At 40.3% G+C, this 17,828-nt stretch overlaps 1 protein-coding gene across 9 annotated transcripts in view; it reads left to right on the top strand.

Moving 5' to 3' along the window:
• Nucleotides 1–3,375: 3,375 nt before the first annotated feature.
• The window catches only part of DLGAP1 (DLG associated protein 1), a 573,475-nt gene continuing 559,022 nt past the window's right edge, over nucleotides 3,376–17,828 (top strand). For all 9 annotated transcript variants that reach the window (XM_084888099.1, XM_084888098.1, XM_084888094.1 and 6 more), the window contains exon 1: nucleotides 3,376–3,849. The gene's annotated coding sequence lies outside the window, so the exon portion shown is untranslated. The remainder of the gene's footprint in view (nucleotides 3,850–17,828) is intronic.

Raw genomic sequence — 17,828 nt, 5'->3', positions numbered from 1 at the left:
GAAAAGGAATAAATTTGAATGGAGGGAACAGGCAGAAGGTGGTGAATTTAATTTGCAGCTGTTAAGTCTGTGGGACAAGTGCAAATTTCAAATGGATTTGTTTAACAGGTTTTTGGATACACAAATATCTAAACTAGGTGAGAGATCAAAGCTAAGGATATAGATCTGGGATCGCCATTTAAATGTTACATAAGACCATGGGAATGAATGAGAATGCTTTGTTAATGGAGAAGAAACTTGTATGTCTTCAACATTTACCATTCACATTGCCCTCTGAGTTCTTTCACAAATATACTTCATTTTAATGGGATTTTTATCTGTTTGTCCATGTTGTGGTCTAAGAAGAAAGCAACCATTTTGATATGACCAGAGACATGGATAGGAACCCTGTCTATCCATGTTTTCCAATCTCCTGTTCTTACCAATACATTGCTGACCCTGCCTGCTTTGAGTTATCTTCTCCAGAAGTAAATAGACCTTTGTGCTTCTTCCATAGTAAGAGCTCTCAGGATACCTGCTACCAATAGTGTGCTCCAAGGATTAGCTAAGCTGTCTATGTCAGTTTCCTATGGCTGATGTTGCTAATTACTAGACACTTGGTGGCTTAAAACAACATGAATTTATCATCTTGCAGTTATGGAGATCAGTAGTCTGAAATCAGTTTAACTGAGTTAAAATCAAGAGGTTAACAGGCTGGCATTTTTCCCCTGAAGGCTCTAGGGAAGATTCTTTTTCCTTTTCCAGCTTCTAGAGACTATCTGCATTCCTTTGCTCATGGTCACCTTCCTTCATCTTCAAAAGTGCATCACTCCAACCTTTGCTTCCATCATCCCATCTTTTTTTCCTGCCTTCAACTTTCTTGTTTCCCTCTTATGAGAGCCCTGGAGTTACCCCAGCCCATGGGGTAATTCAGAATAAATGTTTCATCTCAAGATTCTTAATTACATCTGCAAATTTTCATGAAAGATAACAGTCACTGGTTTGAGGGATTGGGACCTGGACATCTTTCCTGGGCTATTGTTCAGCAACTATACTGTCTATGACTAGAAATGAACACAGTTGCTAGCCCTGGCTTGCAGTATTGCTTATAGGCACTATGCTTATATAAAGTAACTGGCCATATATATGATATTTAAATAGCATTCATTAACTGAAAATAAGTATATGCACAATTACTACAAAAAAAGTGCTATCAGTTTTACTTGCACAATAGCACTGTTCATTTCCAAATACTGTAACTAAGAAATAATGCAAATTTTATAGCTGATCAATTTAACAGACATTGATCATTTTCTGATGTCATCATCAAATGCTTTTTTTTCTGTGTTTTTGTTTGTTTGTTTGTTTTGTTTTAAATTCTCTCCTGATAATATTTTTTTCCATTGACTTTCAGAGAGAGAGGAAGGGAGAGAGGGAGGGAGAGAGAGAGACATCTAGTGTTTACCTCCCTCATATCCCGACCTGGGCCAGTGATCAAACCTGCAACCCAGGTACACATCCTTGACTGGTAATCAAACCCTGGACTCTTTGGTAAGCAGGCCAATGCTCTATCCACTGAGTCACACTGGCCAGAGCTCAGATTCTGCTTTTTAATCACTCCCTGAATTTATTTTGAGAAATTACTTATTTCCAATCATGTGTTCTTTTGGAAGGGTAATAAAACCATTCTGGAAGTCAAATCCAGTCCTCTCCCTATGCGGGTACAGCCAGGGAGTTAGTGACTGAATGCAGTTTGGCTAGTCAAATGCTCTGCCCTGTGACATTTTGATCCAGTAATGTGAGGTTGGAAAGAACAGGTGGCATTTACTCATGTTGACTGAGCAGCACCAACCCAAACTGGTTTTGTCTTCCCAGCTTCCTAGCCCTCCAGTACTATCTCAAACCCTGCTTGTTTGCAAGATTGCTTTCCAGCCCTGTTAGGTCACCGAAGGAGGAACACATGAGGCCAGAATGGTGAGGGATTACAAATGTATTCGACCATCAGCACACCAGGTGGCTGAACTTGGATAGCTCCAGCACCCAGTGAAGGGAGTCGGTGGCTCTTTCTGGGCGGAGAATTTCCTGTGCATACCAGGAGGGGAGATCATGGAATGTGATCACAGCAGGTAAAATTTGTCTCAGCTAAAGAAATGTCCACAGTGAAATGGCCTTGAAAAGCCAGTTCCTAGGGGATGGGAATCAATTCAATTGATCTGTCAAACCTAATACCCTCCCTTCAACCATGGAAACTTTCAGTATCTTCCCAATACATTACTTTCTCTTAAATTAGCGATACTTGGTTTCTGTCACTGATGACTACCCTGAGGATTTACCTCCATTTCTTTGAGTGTTTAGTAATGGAAAATCACTCAGTAAAATTGCAGAAAAGCGATTATTTTTCTGAGTCATATCTTTATGGAAACTGGTTTTCACTTCCCTGCATTTTTAGAACTGTTTTCTTGAAAAACGGATAGTCTATTAATATTTATAATTAGATATCACACAAAGCAGATGCTAAATCTTATGCTATAACTTTATGGGTACAATTACATAAAGAAGATTATATACTCTTTGGCATCATGTTCTCTGTGGGAGCTGTGGTACAAAGGACAGTCTCCTATTCTTTTTTTTTTTTTTTTTTTAGTACAGGGGAAACAGGCGAACAGTGATTGACCACTTACTTTTAACTATTAAACTATTATCATTGTTATCTTGAACATCAGTTGATTGACTTTTTTTCTCTTTGGCCCTCATCACAATTCACCCGGTCACACCATTTATCGCTCTTCTTACCCCGAGGCCACAAGGATTATGTACTGTTTTCAGAGAATACCCCAAGGTGAGGACCTCAGACTCGGTGAAAAGAGCCTGGCTTCCGAAGGCTCTTGGGGTGGGGGGCGGGAAGTTTCGGAGGCCAGAGAACAGGAGAAACAGATTTGCTTTTCTGATTACCCTCTGAATAATACACACAGGAACCGGTATAGTATAGTGTGCGATCTAAGCCGCACATTCAAGAACTACAGTGGTAGAGATGGGGAAACGGAGGCTCGGAGGCATAATTGTTTGAAAGTAATGGCACAGGGTTTCAATCTCGGCCCTTGTGAGGCTAGATTCTTCTTCACTCCTCCATCTCCTCTCTGGCGATTACTTCTTAAAAAATTCTACTAGGGACCTCGAGGATAACAAGGAGAGGACAGAGAGACTCTGTGTGATGAGCTGCTAATTCCCTCCCTAAAGAAAGCCAGGTTAGGAGCAGGGTGCCTTCTCCAAAGCCCAGGACACTGCTAGAGGGAACGGATGGGCACGCCCACTGATGGGTGGCCGCCTCCCGGCTCCATCCCTGGCTGCTGGGGCTTTCCTCTCGGGCTGGTGTGAGCGCACTTGTCAGGCGGAGACTGAGCGGGCAGCACCCGCAGGCCGAGGGCACGCCGGGCCGGGGCCGGGGGCCGTGCCGGGGTGGCCGGGGCGGATGGAAGCGGCCAGCTCCCGGCGCCGCTGCCCGCCCGCCAGCTCGGGTGGGGGGGCGGAGGGAGCGCGGGACTCCTCCCCGCCGGATTCACAGGCACCCAGAGGCGGGTGACCAGCCCGCTCCTGTGTCCCCGCGCTCAGTCTCTGCGCCAGAGGCGGGCGCTGCGCTCCGGTCGCCAGGATCCGAGGACACGGCCTCTTGGACACCTGGCGCCCCGCCGGATCGGCAGCATCGGCGGCAGGAGCGGCCACAGCCGCCTCGGCTCTGCTTCCCGCACCCTGCTGAGAGCCTGTCCCGACCCAGGACACCCCTTTCCTCCCCTTTCATCCTCCGTCCGGAGCTCCTGGGACGGACAGACGGCCTCAGGGAGGACCAAGGGCCGGACTGAAAGCAGCGGCCAGGTAACGCGGGCTGCGCCGGGGAGCTGGGGCGTGAATGGGCGGTGGCGGCCCCGGAACCCAGGACATCGCCACCGCCTCGGTCGGGGTGGGTCGTTGCGCGCTAGGTGTCTTGCCTGCGGGAGATTTCTGCTTCTCTCGCTGGGGCAGGGATGTGGGATGGGCTCCTGACCGACCGCCCCCCACAGGGACCACTTCCCCTTGCCTGGGGTGCACTCCGGGCTCGGGGGTACCCCCCGCCCCCCAAGGATCCCGGGAATCCCGGGGCCAGCGAGGCCCTCTCCGGGCGGGTGTCCTCTTCGCTCTCCCGGGGCCCGGGGAGGGGATGGATTTCTAATTGCGACAGGGTCCTGGCAGGGGGAGGGGAGCAGAACCCCGCTCCTGGTCCTCTCCGAGAGCCAAATCCACACCCCTCCGCGTCCCCAGCCCCTAATGCACCAGGCAAGAGAGGAGGGGGCTGCTCCCTGCAGGGGGTTTCTCCACTCCTGAGTCGTTTCCAAAGCAAGTTGTTGCACTTGCTTTTTAGATGACATTTTGGCATTGGTTGCGGAGCCTCCTCCGTGTGTGTGTGTGTGTGTGTGTGTGTGTGTGTGTGTGTGTGTATGCCCGCGCAGGAGAGAGACAGAGAAAGCCAGAGAAACAGAGGCACAAAGAGAGGCAGAGGCACCGGGTGCGATTGAGGTAGAGCAACACACACACACACACACACACACACACACACACACACACACACACACCAGGGTCCTAGGAGGAGTCTACTGGCGAGTTGCTGGCGAATGGGGCGGCGGGCGATGAGACCCAGTATTCAGCGACTTGAATGAGCGGGGTTGGAGCCCAGACCAGAGGGGGACCTTTCCTTGCAGCCGGGAGGGATAACAAATTGCACTTTCATTGAGGGTCGGCTGCAGCTGCATGCAGGACGGACCTTCCCAGGGCCCCGCGGGATGAAGACGCTGCATTCAGGGCTCTGGCTGCCTCGCTCTCGGGGCAATGGGAGCTGCCCTTGCGTGGTGGGTGGCAGTGAGTGGGAGGCGGCCTGGGAGGGGGCGGCCCGCTGCTTGCGGCTCCGGTGTCCGAGACATTGAACGCCTATGCCTATGCTTATGCCCATGCCTATACCTGCGCACCAGTCTTTCCCCAGCTCCTGGGCTCGCCTCCCTCCTGGCCAGGAGCGCTGTGGGCTTTTCTGTCTGAGCAGAGGGAGGCTTTTGGAGGGGGATGCATTTGAGGTGGAGAGACAGTCGGGACAGGCACCCCCGGTGGCGGAGATGTTATTTCTTTTATGGACTCAGGCGAGACAGTACACGCTGGACACAGTGAGCCTGGCTCCTCTGTGGGAGAGATCGATGCTTCCTGTCTCACCCGGGAAGAACACGTGAAGTTATGGGATTAGACGTTGGAAGACATATAAGAAAAGTGTTCATTAAAGGCAGAGCTGTAGCTTTGGTAGTCTTCACAGATGACTTTGTGGAACAATGTGAGTTGTAGTCAGACGCTGGGAGGGGGAGTATGTTTAGAACTAGGAAAGTGACTTTGTGACCAAATGTGAACACTACACCATGTACATGGTTGTTACCAGAAAGGTGTTCATTGCCTTTTGACTTATTTATAGCAGCATTTCGTGGCAGGAAACAGCTTTGCACTGGCCTGCCTAATTTTGCATACATAGCAATACTCTTTTCCCAACTTGAATGGAAATGACATGAAGGCAAAGATGCTACAAGTATCCTAATTTATTTAATGTCAGGATAAAGTTTTTTGGGTTTTTTTTGCTTATATTTTTAAAAAGGAAATTCAAAGCCCAAAGGAAATATTGAATCTATCTAAAATGTATGAAATTTAATGTTTTGGATATAAAAGATACCTTTGGTTCAGAAAATCATATGCTGTCATGACATAGGAAAGTTCATAGAAATCTAATGTCAATAGCCTTGTTATTTATTTCCTTAGGATTTATTAGTTCAAAGTTTAAAGGTGCTATAGAGGAACTCACTGCATTCAAATATTCCTAGTTCCAGACCTAAAATTCCCTGATTTTTAAAAATTGTCGCCCTGAGGAGAAAGTATTAGTTTACTTCATATGAGGAAAACCTGAATGCACTTGCAAGTATGGGGTCTTTTTTTAAGATTTACATGTGTCTATAAAACACAGAAACAATTGTGCTTGGGCGGAATAATACATATGAGTTATCTTTATGGGATATATTTATGATTTAGTATCTTTAATTTCTTCTTCAATATAAACTTTGTTCTGCCAGGATGAAAACCTTGGGAAACCATATCAGTGATTATTGAAATCAAGACTTTTCTCTCAAAATATTATGGAGCCCACAAAAAAAAATAGCCTAAAACTACATGCTGTTCTACTTTCTAAGTCCTATTAAGCGCAAGAGCCTAATTGAATCACCCTTGGAAATACAAATTACATGTACTTAGATTTAACTCCATTGGGTATATATGTCTTTGTTTCATATAGCCAACTAGATTGATCTTTTAAAACATAAAATTGAAATTCGGAAGAGGGTAATTGGAGTATTACTGTCTACTCATTTAGCATACTTAGTAGCATAGTAGTAGTTCAGCTACCACTTAATTGAGACGTGTACCATATTCTCTGAATAGAAACTTCTCTGGAAACGAAGAATTCAGCATTCTGATTTTGTATTTCAAATACATCAAAAATAGTAAAGTGCTATCTAGCTGTATATTTTTATAGTGACATTTCTATGATAGATTCAAATTCACATTGTGGTGCCTTCTTGGTCATTCCCACAAATTGTCCTGCCCTTTATCTGAGCAATTCTGCTCCAAACCGAAGGATCTGTTTCCTCTTAGGAAATATTCAGTTGGAAGATTTTTATGAAGGTTTCATCTCTATAGAAACCACACTTGGCCTCTCCATGCTTAATTTAAAGCTCTTTTGTTTCTTTTCTCTTTGGCAATTATTTTCTTCTGCTAAAGGAGTACCATTTAACAGGAAGGCTGTTAAAGGGCTTGTGGAAAATCGAAACCCTTTTCTCCAATCCTCACCTCCCACACTTAAATTGTATGCCTTATGTCTGTGGTATGTTGTTCTCTTTGTATATTTTTATTTTAAAACACAATCACAAGAAGGCTTTGCTTACGTTCTAGAAAGCTTTGTGCTGCTGAGACAGTTGGAAGTTTAAAAGCACCCTATGTCTTGGGCTGTCTCTTTTATTTCCAGAAGCTCTAAGGGCTTATAATTCTCTACTTTCAGAAACAAGGATAATTCCAGTGGTCCCCAAATGTCTTCCTCCCCCCGCATATATATATATATATATATATATATATATATATATATATATATATATATATATATAAAACATGGGACATTTGCAGCCTGTTACTATCCAGTGAAGGTGATTTTCTCTGGATGAGTGGTCCATCAGGAATTGCCAAAGATGTTGTTTCTAGGAAGGTCTAAAACATTCTTCAAGCACAGAGGAGGATTTAGAACTCATCTTCAGTCATTTACTTTAATTTAGTAAAACATTCACTGGCAACTCATTGTATAGGATACCACGTACCAGTTCCTTTACTGATAACACATACTATCTGGCTTATGCAAAACATATATTTGCTATATACAATGTACCAATAATGCATAAAGCATTGCAGCATTTACATATATATGCTACTTTTTTTTTCTTTTTTTTTTTCTTTTTCTTTTTGTAACCCTGCAACATACAAACCTGCAGAGTAAAGCATGGGACTGAGAGCAGGAAAGTTGAGATATGCTATTGGGAGGCTAAAATGGTGAATGACTTCCCTTTGAGGTCTTTTCTTTCTTACTCCAATTGCACAGAGTTTGGTATTGCATCTGAGATGTGATGACCTATCAATGTTATATCCTTCACTGTAGCAAATGGTAGGGGCCAGACAACTGGTATATGAGTGAGAAACTTGAGATATTCTCTGCCTTTATTGGCTTAAGATTTCTCCTGATTGGTGTTGACAGTTATTTTCTCCTTCCTATAGTAGTTGATGATGCCTGGATAAAAGTAACATCCCACTTCAAAAGACACATCACATAAAGGAAGCGCTCTTGATATATATAGCCACAGATCATTGGCCCAGAATCTTGGGCTTTTTCTTGGGTAGTTGAGAACCAACATAATTAGCCTGTAGTTGACCTATGTGGGGTTGTTGTGAACTGGGTATCAATGCTCTGGATCTGCTGTCAAGACACAAACCCACAGTCCTGGCAATGGTCTGAAACCAAACTGTGCATTTTCATAGTCATTTATAGCTCACTCATCTGTTGTCGTTGACGATTTCTGAATCTTCTCTCCATTTGTTCAGATTTGTAAAATCATATTTGTAAGCAGCAACACAAAAGCAAGCATGAAAAGTGTGATTTGGCAGCATGTTAACTGCCTAGACCTGCCAGGTCTTCTTAGCATTCAGCAAAGTAGAGGGCTTTTGGAAGCCATGGATAAGCATTAAGAGAGGAGGATTTGTTCTGGGACTCACTCATCCCCCCCTGGTTTGTGCATCCCAGTTTGCAGCAGGAGAACTCAGAGACATTTATTTAAATGACTCCCTTAGGCAGCTCTTGGGAAGGTCTCTCTCTTTAGGCACATTTCCAGCTGACACGGTTTTGGCTAATTTGAAAACATCTGCTAGAGTAACTTCCCTTTTCATTCTGCTACTTTGGAATGGCTATGAGTATATGATAGGAGAACAGGCATGAACCCTTACTCTAACTCCATAATTATAAACTTTCCCAGGGGACCCTACCTTTCCTGGTTTCTATTTCAGGGGAAATGCAGTATGAATATGAATATATCTCTGGACTAGAAATTCCCCTGCTAGATATCACTGAGATTTCTTTACAAAGCACATGCTGCAGTTTCAGAGGAAAGTGGCATTTTGATCTTGTCTCAGACTTTGCAAACACTATCCTTTGATGTGATGCATTGCTCTACTCTAGCGAAAAGACAAGGCACAGTTCCTCCTTAAAAGTTCTTTTCCCAGACATGAACCCAGAAGGCAAAGGAACTGTTTTCATTTTTCTTTCTAACAGGCAGGCACTTTTCCAGTGAGAGCTTGGAGTGGGCAGCGGAGGAACCTTGGGGCTGTAAAACCTTCAGAAGTTTATTGTGTGGACCCTGGCCTAGCCATTCAGATGAGACTTACTTGACTCTATAGCTTCTATGCAACTGAATGAGATGTCTTTCCCCCTCACTTGCCCTGCAACGCTGCTCACATTATTTCTTCTTTCTTAAACCTCAGCTGAAAAGTCATTTAGTCAGTAAAGCCCGCCAGCTGAATGCACTTTTAGTGCTCTATATATTTTGGTGTGATCCTTTTATAGTAAATAAAGAGTTGACTTTTGTTATTATCCAATAGATTGCCTTCCCTGCTGAACTGTGCATTCCAGGAAATCAAGAACTAATTATAGCATGCTCACTAAATATCACTGCCTAGCACCAAACCTGGCACTTAAATAAGCATTGGTTGAGGGAATAAACAAGTGAGAGAATGGTCCAACTCTGTAAGGACCATAATTCCAAGGGTGGCATTAACCTGGCTTTGCATGGCCCTCCTTGCAGTCTCAAACTCTTTGTCCTCAAGCATACTCTGAAAATACCCAGTAGGTATTTTCATAGGGCTAAAAAGAAAAGGTTTAAAAAGCAGAAAAAGATTCCTTCTTACTCAATATATTAATAACTTCACCACTCCCCTTGTCTGCACATTGACTGTATCCTTGCCTTTCAAGGCTTAGCTCAAACTTCTTTCCTGAACTTTACTCCATCGGGTTGAATATTCCTTCCTGTGCCTCCAATGAATCTGCTACTTACTTATATCTTGGTTTTGTATTTCATTTTTTTGCTTATGAGACCTTAAGGTCAAGGGATAACAGAGATAGGGGCTAGGATAGGGTTTGCATATGGAAGGGTTACAACTGTTCATGGAGGAATGAAAGATGACAGGGATGAGAGACAAATGTAGTGAGAAAAAGGGTGGTGACTACAACTGACTCTCTTCTTTGAGGTTGATTTCTGTGTAGGTATTAGTCTCTCATTCATAGGAGAAATTGAAACTTACCATTTAAAATTTTATGAAATCATAGTCTTCTATGTATTTCCATGATTTTTTTATACTAATTTCTGGCCATCCATGGGATATATTCTGACCTGTTCTATGCTTTAGATATTCTGCTTTAAGAATCCTAAGGGATCTAGATTACAGGTATTAGATATTTGCCCAGAATATATTCATTCTAAGTATCAGCAAACAAAAAACAATGATAATATCTCCAGTAAGTCATTAGTGTGGATAATACAGAAAAGCAAAACATAATTCAAATCCTTGGGAAACTTAAATGCAAAGGATATATCCATTTAATGCAAAGGATAAGATTAAGATGCAATCTTAAGAAGTAATTTGTGCCCAGCCAGTATGGTTCATAGGTTCATCAACCTATGAACCAGAAGGTCACAGTTTGTTCCCCAGTCAGGGCACATGCCTGGGTTTCCGGCTCGATCCCCAGTGGGAGTTGTGCAGGAGAGGGCCAATCAATGATTCTCTCTCATCATTGATGTTTCTATCTCTCTCTCATCCTTCTTCTCTGAAATCAGAAAAAATATTTTTTTTAAAAGTGCTTTGTCAGAATGTGTTATAAAATAAAACTAAGTGCTTAAATATCTGGGACTAATCATACTTTTCTTCTTATTATTTTTTTTATGGAGAGGCAGAGCTCCACAAAGAATGGGATAATTGTGTAATGCTTCCCAAAGAGGAAGGTCTTAAGCTGGACTAGTGTGGTTGGGTAAGGATTAAATGGAAGAAGGGTTGGCTTTTCTGATAAGGCAGAAGGTTGTTAACAAAGACATAGAGATGCACTAGTACTGGCACAAGAACAGACATATAGATCAATGGAGAAGAACAGAAATCCCAGAAATGGAATCAAGCCATTGTGGTTAATTAATATTTGGCAAAGGAGGCAAAAGCATACAGTGGAGTCAAAACAGTCTCTTCAGTAAATGTGCTGGGAAAATTGGACAGATACATGCAAAAAAAAAAATGAACTAGACTACCATACACAAGAGTAAACTCAAAATGGATAAAAGTCTTAAATATAATTTGTGAAACCATAAAAATCCTAGAAGAAACCACAGGCAGCAAAATCTCAGACATCTCTCCTAGCAATATGTTTACAGATACATCTCCTAGGGCAAGGGAAACTAAGGAGAAAATAAAGAAATGGGACTAGCCAAAACAAAAGATTTCTACTCAGTGAAAGGAAACAGTATCAACATGAAAAGGGATTCCACCATGGGAGAACATATTTGGCAATGATACATCTGATAAAGGGTTAATATCCAAAATATATAAGGAGTTATACAACCTAATAAAAGGAAGACAATCCAATTAAAATATAGACCTGACTAGACTTCTCCAAAGTGGACATACAGAAGGCCAAGAGATGTGTGAAAAAATGCTCAAAGTCACTGATCATCAGAGAGATGCAAATTAAAAGGATAATGAAGTATCACCTCCCCTCTGTCAGAATGGAAACCAACAGCAAATCAACATAGGACATGTGCTAGCAAGGATGTGGAGAAAAGGAAACCCTAGTACTGGTGGAAATGTAGACTGGTGCAAACCCTATGGAGTTTCCTCAAAAAGTTAAACACCCAGTGATCCCACTTCTAGAGATATATCTTAAGGGACCCAAAACACCAATAAGAAAGAATGTATGCACTCATCTGTTCATAGCAGCGTAATTTACAATAGCTAAGATCTGGTAACAGACCAAGTGACCATCAGTAGATGAGTGGATAAAAACGTTGTGGTACATTTACGCCATGCAGCAATAAAAAAGAAGGATCTCTTGCCTTTTGAGACAGCATGGAGGGACCTGGAAAGTATTATGCTAAGTGAAATAAGCCAGTCAGAGAAAGATAAGTATCACATGATCTCACTCATATAATGAATAAAATAAATTGATGAACAAAATAGATTCAGAGACATAGAAGCATGGAACAGATTGAAATCTCAGAGGGAAGGCAGGGGAGGGTGGGTGCCAGGGAAGAGATCTACCAAAGAACTTGTATGCATATATGTATAACTCATGGACACAGACAATAGAGTGGCAAAAGCTTGGAGCCAGGGATGGAGGTTAGAAAAGGCCAATGGGGGAAATAAAGAGACATATGTAATACTTTCAGCAATAAATATTAAAAAAATAAAGATATATAGATGCAAGCCAATGACATTTTCCTGGTTGAGGAGAATGGTATTCTGTTCTAGTTCCTCTAGTGCATTTTAATTAGGGCTGGAGATGAATTTGATTAGGAAAGATGAATATATACTGAGTGGCCAGATTATTATGATCTCTAAACACATAATAATCTGGCCTCTCAGTGTATGTGTGTGTGTGTGTGTGTGTATATATATATATATATATATATATATATATATATATATATATATATTATGGAGTATTTCAATGACTACATAAGAATGTTCACAGTGGATAACAACATTAGAAGATTTTGAGTGGACAGCAACATGAACAAGTGGCCTCTTGAATTGATGGAAATAGATGAGTCTAAAACTAAATTGGGACAGAGAGAAGCATTAAGAAGCTATTGCACTAATCAAGGAATAAATGATGAGAACCAGGTCTAGGGAAGTAAGAATGGGAGAAAAGAAGACATGAAATATTTTGAAAAATTTTCAAGTATTATTTGACTCTCACTCTCCACTTACTCAGTATTTGTGTCACAAACTATTTTTCAATTATTTATTATTAATTAAAAGTTATTGTGAAGTATTTCACTAACACCAAAAATTAAGTAACAATATAATAAGCACTACCTAGATTTTGAAATAAGTATGAATTAAATATGTATACTGTTATTATTCCCAGTGTACTCTCTCTCCAAGCATGTCTCCCCAAGCTGTATGCTAAATTTATGTGTAACATTTCCATGCATTTCCTTATACTTTTCTATGTATGTATATAAACCTAAGCAATATAGTCTCATTTTGCTTTATGCTGTTTTTAAACTCTGTGTAAACAGTAACATGCTTTTTATAGTTTTCTTCCCTTTGCTTTAATTGATTCGTGTTTTATTTATTCATGTAGGTTTTATTTATTCATTGTTACTGCTATATGGTATTCCATTGAATAATATATCATGAATAAATCTGTTGATAGACATTTAGGGTATTTTCCAGCAAGGTTGAATTGAACATTAATATGTATACTTCCTTGTGCTAACAAAGAGGATCCTTTTCATAGACTATCTCCTTTGGAGTGGAATTGTAGGAAGATGGGATTTATATGTTCACAGTTATCAAATAATGCCAAATTACCAAAAAGGGTTGTGCCTCTTTATATTCCCATCAGCAATCTACAAGAGCTCCTTTTTGTCCCATATCCTTGCAAATGCTCGATGATACATTTTATTTTTTTGGCCAATTTTATGGATGTGGGGTGATATCTCCTTATATTAGATAGTTTTAATATGTCCTTCCCTGATTGCTAGTAATGTTGAACTTTTTTCCTATCTTGATTAGTAATCAGGTATCTGTGGAATGCTTAGTTATATATGCTGTCCACTTTTTTTTTTTAATCGCACTGATTTATTAGAGCTATGTACACTAGATACAAGACTATTTCTGTAATATGCACTTCAGTTATCTTTGCTGAACTGGTGGCTTGTTTTTCATTTTTATTATGTCTTTGAATGAAATGATTATTAATTTTTTAACTTTATTGTTCAAAGTATTACTTATGTCCCTTTTTAAAAAAAATGTGGAGTGCTTTATGAATTTGTGTATTATCTTTGCGCAGGGGCTATGCTAACCTCTGTATTGTTCTACTTTTCTTGTATGTGCTGCCAACGCAGGCACGAAAAGATTGTTTAAAAAATATAAAGATTTATACTTTTCTCTTTTTTATTTATTATAAGGTATAATTGATATATGTTATAAAATGCATTTTTTATTCTTCTTTTTATGGTATAGAGAAGTTATCTTGTTTAAGAAATCTTTTCCAGTTCTGAAGTGATAAAAGGTATCATCCTTTCACATCTCATAAACAATTTAAGTTTTGGTTTTGCATTTAGTTTTTCAAGACTTTTTTTTTCAATGGTTATTTTATAAAGCCTTTAATTTATAACTTCTGTAGGTCTAACATTTCTTTCTTGTTTAGTTAGTTGTACTCTAAGAATTTGAAGTAGTTGTACTCTAAGAATTCTGCTGCCGCAGCTTCGAAACTTAGTCATTTTATGCCTGGAATATACAGAAGGCTTTTAGTGGAACTTCTTGACTCCAGCGTCTCCTTCTAATTACACTTGCACCTAGATTTACTTTTCTAAAGAACTGCCAAAGTCATGGTAAGACTCCTCAGACTTTGGCTTTGAAACTGAAGGGTAACAATCCCATTAATTTTTACTCCCCTGGGTCCCTCGGGTCCGAGCACATACCTGGCCTCTGTTTGGCCTTCAAATGTGCGATTGGACACATGTGTGAAGGCACAGCCAGTTCCCTTTGTTGCTCAGTTGCATTTGTAATTAGTCCCTAACATCAAACCTTTTCCCCACCATGACCACCCCTGCTTGTCAGACTGTGCTTTTCTGGCCTCTTTACTCTCCTTTTGTTCTTTGTACTTCATGCATTTAAATCCTTGTCTATTTGAATTCCTAGAAAAAGAAGAATCAGGGCCCACCTCACTTCATGATTCAGTTTAAGCATTTTATCATGAGCAAGGATTCATTTAAAAATAATTATTTCAAATCCCTCTTTCTTTCAAGGCCCAGGCAAATCTCACCTCTCACCTGAAGCATTTATCACCACTCTACCCAGGATAAACTCTCCTCTGACTTCCAGTTACATTTTTCTGGATCATTTACTTTATGGTTTGCATTTTGAATATTTTATCTGCACACTCCTAGATGTTAAGTTCCTTTAAGGGATGCATTGGCTTTGTTTCTCTCCTAGGCCTGAACTCCAAAAGGCAGGAGAGTGGTTTTTCAATATAGAGCAGCTGCTTTATTTTTATTTTATTTTACTTTGTAAAAATATCTTTCTTGTTGAAAGTATTTTGTATGTCCCATCCTCCCGCTCCCCCCCCCCCCCCCGTGATCCTTTCTGTCCTGCCCCACTACCCTAAGCCTTCACCATCCTATTATATATGTCCATGGGTTATGCATATATGCATTCAAGTCCTTCGGTTGCTCTTTTTCTACCCACACAACCCACTCCTACCTTCCCTCTGAGATTTGAAAGTCTGTTCCATGCTTCTTTGTCACTGGACCTATTTTGTTCAGATCAGTCTTTTTTGATGATGATTATTTTTTATTGGAGATGGCATAGGCTGAGTGGAAACTTGGAGTGTGAGGACATTGGGAATAGTGACATTGCTGGAACATATAAGAGTTTGGAATTAAGAGCTAATTTGTAGTGAGAAAAACTGAGCTATATATAAGTCATGTTGATTTTTTGAGACAATATTGGGTATGACTCTCCAGCAAATTGGGAAACAATGAAATCTGAGGTGTTGATTAGGGCATTATCTTTTGGAAGGTGACCATCAGATTCATGATATGAGCAGTGTGTTTCAGGTAGAAATGTTGGCCCTGTCCTTCCCTGCCCTCCAGTTTTGATTCTACTGTTCAGTCATCTAGCTCAGTGGTCGGAAAACTGTGGCTTGCGAGCCCCATGTGGCTGTTGACTAATGAGTTTGCCAACCACTGATCTAGCTAGCTGGATGACTAGAAAGTTAATCTTTTTGAGCCCAGTTTTCTCATCTGAAAAAGGAGAATAATTAAAGTTACATATCTGAGGTTTTGAAAGGATTAAATTTGCTAATCTATGTGAAGTATCTGGTTCAATGGTGGGCTCATGGTGGCCATTAATAAAATGCTGTTATTAACAGTATGTTTTATCTGCAATGACTAATCTGCCAACCATCTCTTTATATCAAAGTAGATCCAATTAAAGAATTTAAGCAATTTCTTATCTAGTCATGAAGTATTTTTCTTCTCCTATTGAAAATTCCTATATCTTACTTATTTCACTTTTCTTTATTATGCGGTTCACCAAACAAATTCAGTAATGGCAAGTATTTATCAAGCACCCTGGCCTTTGGGTCCTTGAAGGATACAACTTTCAGTATTTCCTATAGGCTTCATGGGCTGCATTTATAGGGAAAGAGGCCTTCAGCTCCTGTAGCCCAGCCCTGACATGGTACCCTATGCTGTGAGGACTACAGGAGAAATCAAAGTTATGTATTTTCCCCGAATATTTAATTGTGAAATATTCAGTGTCTCTAAAGCAACATTTAGAATGGACATTTAATTTAGTCTGGTCAGAATGGATATTTATTAAGGCAAGGTGGGAAAAAATCCAGAGGCTAACCAGAAAGAAGCAGTTGTGCTTGACCCTTAGGAGGAACGTCTCGTAATAGTCCAGGTGAGCCCAGAGGTGGATGGACATCAGCACGTGGAGCACACAAGACTTCTGATTGCATCCTTCTCTGCTCTGTGTGGCTTATCTTCTGCCCTCATGTCACGTGCCTTCAGTCTGCTCATAGTTCCTTTCTTAGAAAGGGCTCAGCAGATGAAAACCAATTCAAAACTTTACTGATTGATAGGTGGGAAAATGCCAATTTTTTTTTTCATTAAGGGAAAGGTTTCTGGGCATATATATATATATATATATATATATATATATATAAAGAATTTTTACTATATATGTAGATTATTTGGATCTTATAGGCTTTCTTATAGTAACACATTATTTCATATCTTGTGATTTCAGTTTAAAACTTAATAGAACCAAATACAAAATAGTTTTTCTTTAGTCTTTATCCTTTCAGGAATTCCTTTTGGGTAGAAATGTTGGCACACATAAAATGGGTTGAGATGGTCCAAAGAGAGCTAATAAACTCACATGAAATCTGATTTAAATATTGGCAATGCTAATTAACAGATAAGGTGTATTTCAAAGGTTTGCTTATAAACTGAACCATTTTTAGACATCAAACAGAATTACCACATAGAAATTGTCTTATCTTATGGTGGCTGGCTTCTAAATTTAAATGTCTAAATCTTTTTGACCCACTTCCTACAAACAAAATAATACTACTCTAATGAAAAACTCAGTGCCCTATAACTATGAAAAAAGAAATCTTAAATTGTGACCAAGAATATACCTCACCCCTTCTGCCAGAGAATTTGGCATCTCCTGTGTGACACTCAGGCTGTAGCAGGTACCATCCCAGAGGTCTGGTTTTCCTTGATCTAGGACCTGGAACTGGTGAGAGAATGAGAGAGCCAAGGGATCTTATACACGGGCACTAATAACTGTCAAGTATCTTTATTTATATAAACTATTTCTCTTTATTTAAAATTGAGTGAAGGAAGGAAAGTCTAGAATAGCTCAGTTGTCCACATCGTGCCCTGCATCGAGAACCAACATGTGTAGGTTACTTATAAGTCAGATGTCAGGAAGTTAGGAAAGTTAGGAGTGATAGACAGAATTGTATTCCTCTGTACTGAGGTCATTTTTGCCAGACATTTTTTTCTATGTATTTTAGATCCTGAAGATGCCTGCTGTTAGGTGATGGGAATTACCAATTCATTCATTTATGCATGCATGCATGCATCATCAACCAATAACTTATTAAATAACTAGTACAAGCCAGGTACTATTCTAGGTCCTTTGAATGCAGTCTTGAACAAGGACAAAAGACAAACTTTAGGAGAGGTACAGATTATTTTCACTGCTGTGTCATTCTGTTATCCTTTCTGTCTTAACAGCAGTCTATATATTCCTCAGAAACAGTATCTACCTTATTGCATTGTAGCTACTTATTTTTTTTAATTTCCCACTTGACTATGAACAGTAACATAAGGCATGTTGCTTATAAATTTATATCCCTGTAATAATAATTCTAGTAATAATAATAGTAATTATATTTCTAATTGAATGTTTTCTGT

This window comes from Pipistrellus hanaki (assembly GCF_964339955.1).
Source record: "Pipistrellus hanaki genome assembly, chromosome: 6".
Classification (NCBI taxonomy): domain Eukaryota; kingdom Metazoa; phylum Chordata; class Mammalia; order Chiroptera; family Vespertilionidae; genus Pipistrellus; species Pipistrellus hanaki.
The sequence above is the reverse complement of the archived record's forward strand: the minus strand, read 5'-3'. Positions and strand labels throughout refer to the sequence as shown.